Source organism: Vipera berus (assembly GCF_964194415.1).
Source record: "Vipera berus genome assembly, chromosome: W".
NCBI classification, from domain to species: Eukaryota; Metazoa; Chordata; class Lepidosauria; order Squamata; family Viperidae; genus Vipera; species Vipera berus.
Window position 1 is genome coordinate 64,659,939 of NC_138210.1, and position 15,040 is coordinate 64,674,978.

Consider the following 15,040-nt stretch of genomic DNA (forward strand, 5'->3'; position numbering starts at 1 on the left):
AAATAACCCACTTTTCCCATTAACCTAATTCATTTTAGCTTTATTCTCTGTGGTTTCCAATTTTAGTTAGAGTTTTGTATTTATTGTTGACTATTCTCAGAAATCTGTTTCTAAATTTCTAATAAAATTTAGAAGTCTATCAATGAAAATATTACAGTCAATGGCATTTCTAAGTATGCCATTTATCCAAAAAGTAGAGGTTGAACCCAAGTTAAAGCCCTGATTGTCCTAAATGGAAATCTAAACTTACTTAAAATATTGCAAAATAAAATAATCCAAATAATCTCAATGATGTTTTTTCATGAGGCAACTGGACTTTCTTGTTTTTCTTTGAAGACATTTCACTTCTCATCCAAGAAGCTGCTTTAACTCTGACTAGATAGTGAGGAATGGAAGGATTTATACTCCTTGCGGACAGCTGGTCATTTGCATCCTTTTAGAGAGTCATTGAGGCCACCTGAAGGTTTATCTGTGTCATCAGGGTCACTTGAGTAGTGCAAATGTGTGTGGAGCCTTCTTTGAATTTTTGAAAGGACTGTGTTGTAGATTGGAGATGGATGTTGTCCTATCCCTTCCCCTCTGTTGAGCAAGGGCTGTTCAGTTTTGACATGGTGGCCTCTTTGAAATAAATGACATCGTCTATCTCCAGTCTACAATACAGTCATTTCAACAGTTCCAAGAAGGCTCCACACACATTTGCACTACTCAGGTGACCCTGAGAACACAGATAACCCTCCAGGTGGCCTCAATGACTCTAAAAGAATGCAAATGACCAGGTGTCTGCAAGGAGTACAAATCCTTCCATTCTCCACCATCTAGTCAAAGCTGAAGAAGCTTCTTGGATGAGAAGTGAAATGGCTTCAAAGAAAAACAAGAAAGTCCAGTTGCCTTGTGAAAAGGCACCTTTGGGACAACTGACCTGGATGACTGAGAATCTCCATAGACATTTAACCCAAATAATGTTGATAAATGGATTTGCAGTGACAATAACTTTTATAGTATATTATAAGTAGACCTTGACCCAACACATAACAACTGTTCAAAGTTATGATGGACCTCCCCAGGACTACTGAGAACTCAGATTCAAAGTTATGATCGCTGGCAGATGCCTGTCTGCATAGTCACATGATCAAATTTGGAAGCTCAGCAAAAGGCCTGCATTTACATCTGTTTGTAATGTCCTGCAGTCATGTGACCATTGTTTGCATTTTCTTTTGCCAGAAACGCATTTATTTCTGTTTTCCAGCAAAATGTACCCATTGTGGACAATGAATTCTCTTAACCCAGTGGTGGGTTTCAGCCAGTTCACAGAACCGGTAGCTAATGTTTTGTTGCCCAGGTCCAGAATGGACTTCCAGAAGTGGCACCCACACAGAGAACTGGTTGTTCACATATTTGAATCCCACCACTGCTTAACGACTGTGGTGATTCACTTAACGACCACTACAAAAGAATCATAAAATCAGGTACAGTCACATGATGACCCCTTAATGACTAAATTACTTATGACTAATTCTGGGATTAATTATAGTTGTAGGTCAAGGACTATATGTATAGCCCATGGCCCACCATCTCACAGAGACCACATCTGGAAAGATTGGGGGGGGGTATTAAGCATCTCCTTCCTTGATCTTCAAGCAGTGAGGGTGGAAAATTGGTAATGCTTAAAAAAAACAGAATGTTAAAATGATGGTGGAAAGATCTCCACAGGTTTTAGCAGCTTTATCATTCCTGATCCTTTTTATTTTTATTTTTTACTGAAAGAAATGTTAATTGTGGCATGGAGGGCAAATGCATGAATCAAGTATAGCTCTGGGGAATGACTTGTACAAGCTTCATTAAGAGTACTTTTAGTTTTTTACTCCAGGCTATAAACGTCACATAAAGGAGCACCAATTTTGCAAGAGTAAAAGTCAAAACAATTAGGGCAGTCCCAACCCCCCAAAAAACCTGGAAAGGCATGTGAGAGTTTTTCCTCCTTGAAATGAGATCTGAAGCTGCCGTTGCAAAGAATGGGAAGGCACCTATTTGAATGTCACACTCTGATGACATTTTGACAACGGTCTGCTGCTCCGGGGAAGCCTATAATGGATTTCAAAACATTTTTCTTCCTGGACAAATGATTGAGACAGACTGGTTGTGCTTAAGCAGAAGAGCCACGTCAAATATCAGCTGGTTGGTACATTAGTGTGCAAGAGGATGCAACACAAAGGTTGCAATGTGGAGCATTGTTTCTTCTTCTTCAGAAAGTATTCAAAACTATATCTATCTATCACCATCTATCTCCATCTATCCATCTATCTTTCTTCATCCATCAACCTATAACTATCTATCTATCTGTCTATCTATCTATCATCTATCTATCTATCTATCTATCTATCTATCTATCTATCTATCTATCTATCTATCTATCCATCTATCCATTGATTATCAATTATTTACTCAATATTTATTTATTTATTTATTTATTTATTTATTTATTTATTTATTTATTAGTTGAATTTATATACCGCCCTATTCCCGAAGGACTCAGGGCGGTTCACAGGACAAGTTAAAAACAATACAAAAGAGAGAATAAAATTAAATTAAATTAATACGAGCCCACAATTAAAATAACATTAAAAATTAAAATTTAAAATTAATTTAATTTAATTAATATAATTTAATATAATATATTGATCATTAAGATAAGTAATATATTTCTAAGGTGCATATTCACTTCATAGCCATTAGCCCCGTCAATTAATACATATCCCAAACCCAAGCTTAATTGAAACTGGCCTAATTTGTCTATTTGTAACTTAAACTGATAAATTGTTAATGTCATTTGTTAAAAGAATATTTTTTTAAAAAAAGGAAATGAAAGAAAGACACCTGAACAACAGATCTTCTAAATCTATATCAAGCACAAGTTAGTTTCAGAACTGTGAATGTCTTGTCCCTGAAAATAAGACTGGGTCTCATATTAATTTTTGCTCCAAAAGACGCATTAAGGCTTATTTTCCAGTTAGGTCTCATTTTCAAGGAAATACGGTACTAAATGCATTCATCTGGCTGACGATCTTAACTGGGGCTTATTTTGGGGGGGTGGGACTTATATTACAAGCATCCTGAAAAATCATGCTAGGGCTTATTTTTCGGTTGGGTCTTATTTTTGGGAAAACATGGTAGAATCATAGAGCTGGAAGGGACCATGGAGGTCTTCTAGTCCAACCACCTGCCCAAGGCAGGAATCCTTATACCATCTTTTCTTGAAAACTCCTGTTTCCTTTATGAAAATAAGTTTAATTGGAATGGAAAAGCAACTGTTTGGAATTTAAATTAGATTAATGAAATGGGGAAGTGTTTGGATATTTGCTAGTAATGTTACTTCCTTTCAATTAAGATGCAGAGTCGAAGACCTGTTTTTTTTTAATCAATCTTTCCCCACAGAAATCTCAGGCAACATAATGCTTTTTCAGCTGTGCAGATGCTGCGGGGGATGACCTTCTTTCTACCCCTTTCACCCAACCCTCTGCAAAATCTGAAGATATTGAACCAGGATATCCTTAAGTTCTTCACTCACCATGGTACTGTGTCATGTTTGTAATTTTCATAAGAGCAAGTGATGCCATTAAGAGAAGCTTCCAGCCAGGAGGAGAGCTTCATTGGGTGAACAGCTGAAGAGATGGTTTGTAACATTGAACAAGATGGTACCCGAAGGCCATAGGAAAGGTTTCCAACTTATATGAGACAAAACAGTGGGTTCAGGAAGTACTTCTCCCAAAAGAGCCAGTGACAACTTTTTTAACTTCAAAGGCAAGCAATTGATGCTGGTTTTAGCCATGTTCACTCCTTTTTTTAGAAAATGTAACTTGGAAGACAATCCCATCCCACTTCCATGAACAGGTAATATTTGGAAATGGGGGGAAGCCTTTATTTCCCTGGTGTCTTCCACCTTTAACTGATATTTTTTCCCCAATATGTCAGATGAGAAAAATGATACAAAGAGTTGCAGATGGAAAACCACAGTTAGAATTTAAATGCCCTGGGGCAGGGGGGAAGGAAAGATATTTGGAGATTTAAATGCTCAACTTAAAACATTACATTCAAGCAAGGGACAATATTGAATATACATATCATTTGTTGAACAGCAAAAATACAAATAAAGCCCATAAACTATATGGTTTTAAGTAAGGTTATCTAATTAACAGATAATATGCTTTACCTGAACTGCAGCTCTGAGGAACATTTGCATTAGGGACATGTCTGGATTTTTTAAAATGTGTTTCTAATACTATGCTTCAAATGATCATCACCATCCTGCCTGAGAACCATCTTTGGTAAAGGTAAAGGTAAAGGTTCCCCCACACATGCGTGTTAGTCGTTTCCGACTCTAGGGGCCGTTTCAAAGCCAAAGAGCCAGCGCTTGTCCGAGGACGTCTCCGTGGTCATGTGGCCGGCATAACTAGACACCAAAGGCGCACGGAACACTGTTACCTTCCCACCACAGTGGTCCCTATTTTTCTACTTGCATTTTTACGTGCTTTCGAACTGCTAGGTTGGCAGAAGCTAGGACGAGTAACAGGCACTCACTCTGTTATGCGGCACTCAGGATTCGACCCGCCAAACTGCCGACCTTCTGATCGACAAGCTACTTACCCAAAATAGTCTAATCAGAAAATACTAGTAATCAAACCTATAATTGTAGAGATTATGACCCATTCATGTTGATCCTTCTCTGGGATTTGGCTAATCTCCTTCTTGGCCAGCTAAGCGAGTGTAGCTATTGGTATCTGAAATAAACTGCAAAGAGCTAGTTTGGTCTAGACTAGAGGTTAAGGCACAAGGCTAGAAGATTAGCAGACTACGATTTCTGATTTTGCTTTAGGCATGGAAGCCGGCTGGGTGACTTTAGGTCAATCACTTTCTATCAGCCCATAACATCATAGGCAACAAGGCAATCAATCAACTAATGGATCATCATTCAGTTGATCCAAAAAAATAAAATCCTTCACTTTCAGAAATGTGTGTGTGTGAGAGAGAGAGAGAGACAGAGAGACAGAGAGACAGAGAGACAGAGAAGAGAGTGAGAGAGAAAGAGAAAGAGAAAGAGAAAGAGAAAGGGAAAGAGAGGAAAGAGAGACTAGATAGAGACAGAGAGATAGAGAGAAATTAGAGATTAGAGAAAGAGAGAGAATAAGATAGATAGATAGATAGATAGATAGATAGATAGATAGATAGATAGATAGATAGATAGATAGATGATAGATAGATAGATAGATAGATAGATAGATAGATAGATAGATAGATAGATAGATAGATAGATAGATAGATAGATAAAAGTGTCCTTGGTGTTCTCTGAGCTTGGTTGTTTTCTTGCATATGTTTCATTACCCAAAGTAGGTAACATCATCAATGCTGATGAACTGCTACGAGTATTCTTGTAGAGAAAGAGAGGGAGAAAGATAATACATTTCATTTGTCACGCACGCACTGTATTTTTCACTTCCCAAGAGGTTTGCCTTGCTTCCCCACTTCTCCATTCTGAGTTAAATTTCCATTGCCTGGATTCATATTTTCGTCTTGAGCCACAATTATTTACTTGGAGACCAAATCAGGGTATGATCAACACTCCAAAACATTGGGAAGATGAAAGCGGTGGACCTGGCTGGTCCAAAAATTTGCTCTACCATGCTCTACCATAAGTTAAAGGAAAAAGCAAGTTGATGTATCTACTACCTTTTCAAATCTCTTGGGCTTGTGGACTTGACCCATTGCTTTGATTGAACCAATATTCTTCTTTTGATTTTCATTTACTAATTATGCAAATTCTTCTTTCTCTCCCTCCCTTCCCCCTTCCCTCTCCCTTTTTTTATTTTTTCACAGACCAGAAGTAAAAATAGACTGACTCCACCCACAAGAGATCTCCACCTACAAGTCTTACAAGAGTCACTAGCCTACAGCTATGGCAAGAATAAACCCTGTATGTATGGCATCACGGTGAAGACAGAGGAAGGATAACCACAGTTTAGGGAAGCCACACAGTACAATGTCCTAGGATCATGTGATCACCTTCTGCAACTTTCTAACAAGCAAAGTCAACGGGGAAGCCAGATTCACTTAACAACCGGATTACTAAATTAACAACTGCAGTGATTCACTTAACAACTGTGGCAAGAAAGGTGATAAAATGGGGCCAAACCCACTTAATAACTGTCTAATTTATCAACATAATTTTTTGCTCAATTGTGGTCGTAGGTTGAGGACTACCTGTACATTCCTTAACAGATCTAATTACCTCCCTTAAAATAAATATTTGTTAACATTCTATGCTTAGCTATGCTAAGCCCATACTCTGTATGCCAGTCAGCAATATTGTGGGCAATTGTCTTTTTGAATTAGACTTGCTGCTATTTAATGACTCACTATCCTTTTAGCACTCAACATATGCTCAGGAGCACATGCTGTCACAAGACTTCCTGTTGCTAAAGACTTAGTTATGTCTTCTGTTGTTCATCCTCAAGAGTATATTTTCCATTATGATCTTTACTAGAAAGATTTGGAACTGCTGCTAACTTAACAATCGATCAACCAGGAGAAACTATCTACCTCCATATAAATGCAGTTGATTGATTGATTGATTGATTGATTGATTGATTGACTTATTGCATGACATCAAGCAATATTGGCTCTTAGTAACCACAAAAGATGGATTTTTTTCCATGATGATTTGTCCCTAACTCGGTTATATAGGACTTTTTTTGAAAAAAATAGACAATAATAAGAGCAGTACAAGTTTTAAAAAAGAGCAAAAAAAACACAATATTAAATAGATAAAGAAAGCATCCAATCTTGACAGCAATTAAAAATAAATTTATCGTCTATTTTCCTTAAGGTTACATCTTTTCCTTCTTCCCCTCTTTTATCTTTTCTTATAATCAGATCCACTTCAGTTTTTTTTTCCCATTTTCAGCAAAAAGTCCATAAAGGGTTTCCAGTAACTAATAATTGTAATTGGACTTACTGTCTTCTCCCGAATCAAACAAGCCATCTCTAAAAAATTCTGTCATCTTCACCAACTATTCCTCCGTTGTGCGTACTGGTAGTCCTTGGGCTTACAACCATTTGTTTAACAACCATTCAGAGTTAGGACAGTGCTGAAAAAAGTGACTTATGACTGTTGCAGATCCCTGCCGTCACGTGCTCAAAATTCAGACACCTGGCAATTCGGTTGTATTTACAATGGTTGCAGTGCCCCAGGGTCACTTGATCACCATTTACAACCTTCGCAGGGGATGTCCAACAAGAACAGTGGAAGGAGGAAGCTGGGTTCACTAAATGACTGCATGATTTGCTTAATTACCTGAGTCTCCCCAAGATGGCGTCCTGACTCAATAGGGATTTTTTTTTCTCCTGCTGACAAACAGCTGGTTTCGCTGCCAAAGCAGACTCTTTGGTAGTATGCTTCTCGGATTTCCTGCCTGAGCAGTGGGTTGGACTAGAACAGGGCTTTTCAACCTTTTCAAAGATTGTAACACTTTTAGGACATGAGAATATTTGAGTACCACTAGTACTTGTTGTTGTTAGTTGCGAAGTCATATCCGACCCATCGCAACCCCTTAGACAACGTTCTTCCAGGCCTTCCTGTCCTCTACCATCTTCTGGAGTCCATTTGAGCTCACGCCTACTGCTTCAGTGACTCCATCCAGCCACCTCATTCTCTGTCGTCCCCTTCTTCTCTTGCCCTCAACCTTTCCCAGCAGTAGGCTCTTCTCCAGTGAGTCCTTCCTTCTCATTAGGTGGCCAAAGTATTTGAGTTTCAGCTTCAGGATCTGGCCTTCTAAAGAGCAGTCAGGGTTGATCTCCTCTAGGACTGACCGGTTTGATCACCTTGCAGTCCGAGGGACTCGCAGGAGTCTTCTCCAGCACCACAGTTCAAAGGCCTCCATTCTCTGGCGCTCAGCCTTTCTTATGGTCCAACTTTCACAGCCATACATTGCAACTGGGAAAACCACCAGTGCTTAGCAAGGTGTCAAAAACTTGATGACTAAAAGTAAAGGGGGGGGGATTTTGGGTTTTATTTATTAGATTCATTTGTTGTTATAGAAATAGCTAGTTTATAATATTATGCAAAAGTAAAAAGTTGAGGTTGAATGCTAATGCTTCCTTCTACTTCAACAGAGGAAGTCTGTTCTTTTTCCCTTCTTTCCCTCTTTTTTCCTTTCTTTCCTCCCCATTGTGTCCTACTATTTGCTTTTGTATTTTTGTATTTTATTCTATAATGTAATAAAATATTACAAACTGTAGAAAAAAAGGCAAAAAAGTACCAGTTTTAATTTTTTCGGTGGCTGTTCCTTTGCTGAATCACTTTCCCTTTGCACTGACAAATGTATGATGAATTTATCCATGCTTATTAATATCCACCACTACCAGCTATCTCAGGGGCTTCTTCAAACTTGGCACTTTTAAGACTTGTGGACTTTAACTCCCAGAATTCCTCACCTATCATGGCTGGTTGAGGAATTCTGGGAGTTGAAATCCACAGGTCTTAAAGTTGCTAAGTTTGTAGACCCTTGAGCTAGCCAGTTCTTCCTCTTTCCCTCTCCTCTTCTTCCTCCCTGCCTTCAGAGCTCTCCTTCCACAGTGTAGTAAGAATGCACACACACACACACCAATCCCTTCCCTGTACCCTTAAAGACACAGGAATCAAGTACCAAGCAAGAAAGGCTCACAAAAGCCTCCCAGAATAAACAAACACATGAACTCTGGTGTTTTTATTTTCTTTAAGCTGCCTCAGGCATATCACATGTCACAATGTTGCAATGTGAGACTGAAAGGCTCCAGCAATTGCGAAAAGCTTTAGCCTTCAATTAAGCCTGTTTACCTTCAAAGAAAACTTTCTAAAAGCCATAGACAGACTCAAGATAATGGGGTAAAACTAATTACATTTGTTTAAAAGGATTAAACCTACAGAAGGCAACAGTTTGGACTCATTGCTAGCCTTTCAGAAAGAGACTAAAATATTCCAATAACCAAAGCACACAAACCGAACCTCTGAATTACAAAACGCTGTAAAACTGCACAAAAATCCTTATGGTAACCCAATTAAGCTGCCAACTGATCCAGAACTAAATAAACCCACCTCCTTTCCCACATGCTTGTCTCCCAGCTTTTCATTTCATCAGCGCTGATTGCATTCTCCTGGCTGGAGAAAATGAACCAGGGGAGCTTTTCTTCCAGCAACAGCTGCTTCTTCTTCCCTGTCTCTTTTTCCTCCCTGCCTGCTGAGTTCTCCTTCCACAGCTTCTTCTCCGTCCCCTTCTCTTTCTTTGTTGTCTTTTTTTTCCCTTTTCCCACCAAAACCACCTACTTTTATAGCTGCTCCTCTCCTCTCCCCCCACCCTTTTTTTCTTCAGTTCACCTCCAGCTCCTCACTGCTTCCAAAAGCGCCAATCACTGGAGCCAATCAGCTGGAGCCCTGCCGGCTCCTGGGGCTTCTGGCGAGCCCCGACAGTCCTGCAGCTGCAGTTGCCTCTCCCTCAGGCTTGGGTCACTTCGGCTCATTCCCCTCCCTGCTACACTTCTCTAGGATGGTCGCATACCACCTGCCACGTGCCAAAGTACCAAAGTACCTTTCAACTCTATTATTCTATTCCATTCTAACCCAACCCAAATGAATTCTTACTCACACCTGAATATGGCTTGACTTGTGGTCCAGCTACCCTCATCCCTTCCACATTTCTGACAGAGGGAGGAGTCCCGCCTTTCCAATTCCACTTGGCATTGTTGATATGAGCTTTTCTGGATTTCACTTCTCCACATCAGCCACATTGGACAGGTAGCAACTACTCTGGCAACTTTACATCACATTTTTTCTAAGCATGTAAATTCTGTTGACAGTCTGATAAAGTTAAATTGGCAGGCAGGGTCTCCCCAAAGCAAGGCTTATTAAAATACGCTAACGGCATAGAATAAATACGTCATTTCAAATATGTTATTTGAATGGGCGCTACTAGGAATGACTCAAGACGACCCTTGGATGACTGTGGACCTATTTGAGAAGACAACCTAGAAGGTAGTAATTCTCAATGGGAGCGATTGGAGGGTTGAGTCTCCATCTTTTCTTTCCTGCTGTCTGCTGTTTTAAGAATGCCTGAGTTTTAACAACCAGTGCAGGGGGGGGGGGGAAGGCGTGATGTTGGATGTGACTCACTTAATGACTGCATTGCTTAGAGGTGGAAGTTCTGGTGCCTATTGTGATTGTAAGCCAAGTACTACTTGTATTTCAGAATCTTTCCATCTTTGTGATACAATAATCCCACTGTAGATCCTTCACACTTTCCAATGGTGCCACTGTAAATGACTCCACCTCCCTTTCTGCTGGTCTTCCTGTACTCTTTCCTCCCACGTTTCTCGGCTTTAGGGACTCCTCCGGAGAGCTGGGTCTTTGCATAATGTGTCCAAAGTATTTGAGCTTGGCCCTTGTGTCCTGAGTTGTTTTAGGTTCTACTTGTTTCTTTCCTTGGCTGATATAAATGCATAATAAAAACCTTCAATAAAGGGCATCTATGAATTACTTATGGGACGCGGTGGCTCAGTGGGTTAGGATGCTGAGCTTGTCGATCGGAAGGTCGGCAGTTTGGTGGGTCGAATCCCGAGTGGCGCGTAACAGAGTGAGCGCCTGTTGCTCATCCCAGCTTCTGCCAACCTAGCAGTTCGAAAGCACGTAAAAAATGCAAGTAGAAAAATAGGGACCACTACGGTGGGAAGGTAACAGTGTTCCGTGTGCCTTTGGCATCTAGTCATGCCGGCCACATGACCATGGAGACGTCCTCGGACAAGCGCTGGCTCTTCGGCTTTGAAACGGAGATGAGCACCGGCCCCTAGAGTTGGAAACGACTAGCACGCATGTGCGGAGGAAACTTTACGTTTACCTTTATGAATTACTTGCATGTTAGGCAAAGGTATGAGGTTGGGTTTGCTTATTCAGTAGCAACGCTTGATTGTTGATAGTGTGTTTAAGATTTCACTAAAACAACATAGCACAGGGAGGAATCTCATCTAACACCAACATAGATGTAAATGTCAGCTCTTCTTCAAAATGAGAATGTTGGTCCTCTGTTATTAAGGCTATTTCTTACAGCAACCATTTGGATTACAGCAACTGCAGAGGCATATTGGAAGGGAGAAAAAAAAATCTGTCACTCCTTTCTGCCATCACCCACAACGGAACAGAATGGAATTCACCAGCTGTCATTTAACAACAACAACAAAAAAGCTTCTAGTCCTCATGCTGACACAGATGCTTGGCAATGTGTGAAAGCCTCCAGCAATTTCTGGAAGCTCTTTGCCACTGCATGGAAGCACTTCTGGTATTTCCTGTTGTTTTCTTCCCGGCTGGTAACAACCATCCCTTGATCTCCCTCTGGACGCTTGGCTTCCTTAATTGACATACAGAGACGGTGCCAGGTGAGACAGGAGCATTTTAAAACAAGGTGGGTTATGAGATTTCTCTAGATCGTTTAGAAGTGTAAATTGGTGGTGCTACCATCCTTTTGCAACAGGGATGAATAAGAGATGGTACTAGGCCTTTAGAAAAAAAGAGGATCAACATCCTTTCTCCAATTCATCTTTTTCCAAAGAACCTAAATTGTATCAGCTTTTTAAACAAATAAACTTCTAGGGGTTTTCCCTGCTTAACAATGGAGATATAGAGATAGATGATCGATGGATAATGATAGATAGATAGATAGATAGATAGATAGATAGATAGATAGATAGATAGACAGACAGACAGACAGACAGATAGATAATAGATATGGATGAGAGAGAATGATAGATAAATACATAGAGATGATAGATAGATAGATAGATAGATAGATAGATAGATAGATAGATAGATAGATAGATAGATGATAGATAGGTAGTGTTATATACTGGGCTTGTGGTGATACACCACGTGCGTTACTGGAGCATCTAATGGCTCTCCAGTATTCCAGACTTGCTATCTCCTCTCCTGCAATTGGCTAGCCCCAGACGGCTTGAGTGGGTTCAAATCTATTGGCTGCCGCCTAGGGGCTAGACTATATATTGTGGGTGGTTGCAGTTAAGTTCCAGTACAGTTCCAGCAAGAATGAAAGTATGAGTTATCCTGTACTCAGCCTCGTGTCATCATTCCTGCTCCCAAGAGCCCACGACTTAACAGATAGGTAGGTAGGTAGGTAGATAGATAGATAGATAGATAGATAGATAGATAGATAGATAGATAGATAGATAGAGATGAGAGAGAATGATAAATACCATATATACTTGAGTATAAGCCGAATTTTTCAGCCCACTTTTTGGGCTGAAAAAATCCACTTCGGCTTATACTCCAGTGAACAAAAAAAAAGAACTTACCGAGGACTTGCGCGCGGCCGAGGCTTCGGTGCTTCCGGGATCGCGCGCACCTCTCCCAAGCCGCCGCCGTCCGGAGACCTGCCGAAGTTTGGGGAGGTTTGGGGAGGTGCGCGCGCACCTCCCCAAACCTCCCCAAACGTTGGCAGGTCTCCGGACATCCGCGCCCTGCCTGCCTGCTTCTTTCCGCTGCCTGGCTGCCCTACGATGTAACCCGCTTCATGATAGAGTGCGACACCTGCAAGGACTGGTTTCATGGCAGGTAACACAAAGCGGTCATTCTCGCCTTTCCCTCCCCCCCTTGCCCGCCCGCTCGCTTTTTTTTTCCTCTCAAGCATCACTGGACTGGGCCAGGGAAATCAGAGAGAAGCTGGGCGTGCAGCGTCACGGCGACGGCTGGAAGCCTCGCCCAGCTAGAGACAGAGAGGAAGGAGGGAGGGAGGGAGGGAGGGAGGGAGGGAGGGTGCGCGCAGGCAGAGAGGGTTTGGTCAGGGTGGCGGCGGCGGCGGCGGCGGACACGGGGAGCTGAGGCGCCGTCCGGTAGGTAGAGGCCGTTATGGGAAGGAGGCGGGAGAAGGGATGTGTGGGGGAAGTACGGGGGCCGTGTAAACGGAGTACGTGCGGCGCCGCGCGGGTCTGATAGAACTGGGCCGGCAACGGGTGCTTGTGAAGCGGCTGAGGGCTGGCTAGGAAGGGGGCGGCGGCGGCGGCGCTGGTGCTTTGCGGGTGGGACAAGGCTCTCGAGAGAGAACATGGTGGAGGCGGAACCGACCCCGCCGCTCCCTGCAGGGGAGAGAAGCCGGGCAAGCGCTGCTCCAGTCCTCGCTCTTCTTCCCTCTCCCGATTTTGCCTTCCTCTCCAAGATAAGTTCGAGCGGTAGGGGAAAGTTAGAGCCCCTTTCTGAGGCCGCCCCTTACTTGGGATTGTTGGGCGAGAAGGCGACGTGGGCACGGAGGAGGAAGTAAGTCGCGCTTTACTCGTCACTGCGGGGCGGGGAGAAAAAAAGTTCTTGCCAGCCGGACTTGGATGGCGGCAGCGGCATCAGCTGGGAGCCGCAGCCCCGCCTAGTCCGGCTGAGCTGAACCAGCTCAACACAAAGCGATCGGGCCTTTCCTCCCCCCCTTTCCCTCCCCCCTCCCGCTCTAGGGCAGAGATCCCCTTCCTATCGCTCGGGGCCTTTCGTCTCTTTGGCTCGCCAGGGCTGGAGCGGCGAGAGCGAGCGGCAGAGGAGAGATGGTGGGCTTTCCTTTCCTTTCCTTTCCTTTCCTTTCCTTTCCTTCCCTTTCCTTTCCGTTAGAGAGCTACCTTCGTGATTACAATGTGGAGTGGCCGACTGAGGCTGAAAGCACATTAGGTAGCACTTGAGACATGCAGGCAAATCCTGCTAAAGGGCTTTTCCCCCCCACTGGATCCGCGCTCCGCAAGCCTCTGCCGCCGGCTGGATCCGCGCTCCGCAAGCCTCTGCCGCCGGCGGAGGCTTGTGGAGCACGGATCCAGCCTCCGCCAGCGGCAGAGGCTTGCGGAGCGCGGATCCAGCCGCCGGCGACAGAGGCTCGATCCGCCGTTCTGCAAGCCTCCGCCGCCGGTTAATACCCTGTATTCAGCTCTGGGAAGTGGGGGGGAAGGGGGAGAGAGGGGGAGTTTGGGAGGAGGGGGAGGGGGAGCTCCACGGTGCAAAAATAAAGCCCTGCCGCTCTTCGCGTTGCTTGCCCGAATGGCTGTCACGGGACCGCACGGATCGCCTCGCTCCTACCGGCAGCTGATTCCTTCAAGTTTGGTCTCGAGCGATTTTGCATTTTCTCCAGTGCTGAAAGCCACTCAGCGGATCCCAGCCTCGGCTTATACTTGAGTCAAGAACTTTTTCCAGTTTTGGGGGGTAAAATTAGGGGTCTCGGCTTATACTCGAGTCGGCTTATACTCAAGTATATACGGTACATATAAAGATGATAGATAGATAGATAGATAGATAGATAGATAGATAGATAGATAGATAGATAGATAGATAGATTATCAATGTTGGAACATTTAAATGTAAGTGCAGATGGGAAAAAAGAACATATTTTCAGGAATAAATAAAGAAAACAGGTTTGTTCTTACCAGATGTTTAATCAGAGATATGAGAGTCAGGAGGTGCCTTCGCGTAAGGTACTAAATTTGGCTAGTGCTAACTTTGGCATAATGTGATTTCAGCCATTTGTTTATAGTATGGTGTGTGAACTTGAAGAGTTAATTCAAGATTGTATGAATACTGCCCATCTCTCTCTATTGTTACCCATGATTACAGTTGTTCCTTCTCTTCTCTTCTCTTCTCTTCTCTTCTCTTCTCTTCTCTTCTCTTCTCTCCTCTCCTCTCCTCTCCTCTCCTCTCCTCTTTTCTTTCTTTCTTTCTTTCTTTCTTTCTTTCTTTCTTTCTTTCTTTCTTTCTTTCTTTCTTTCTCCTTTTCACAAAACATAATTCTGGAACAGTGTACAATAGCCAGTTGAGAAAGAGTACATATATAAGAACAGACATTTAAAAATAGAAAAATCAGTATTAAAACTGAGGAAAATTAAAACTAAAAGTATATACAAATCCGAAGCAGAGAGGGAGGGACTACATCCACCTCAGTAGTGGAGACTTAGATGTTTAGATGATGTTTAGATACAAGTCTCTGGTTCCTTG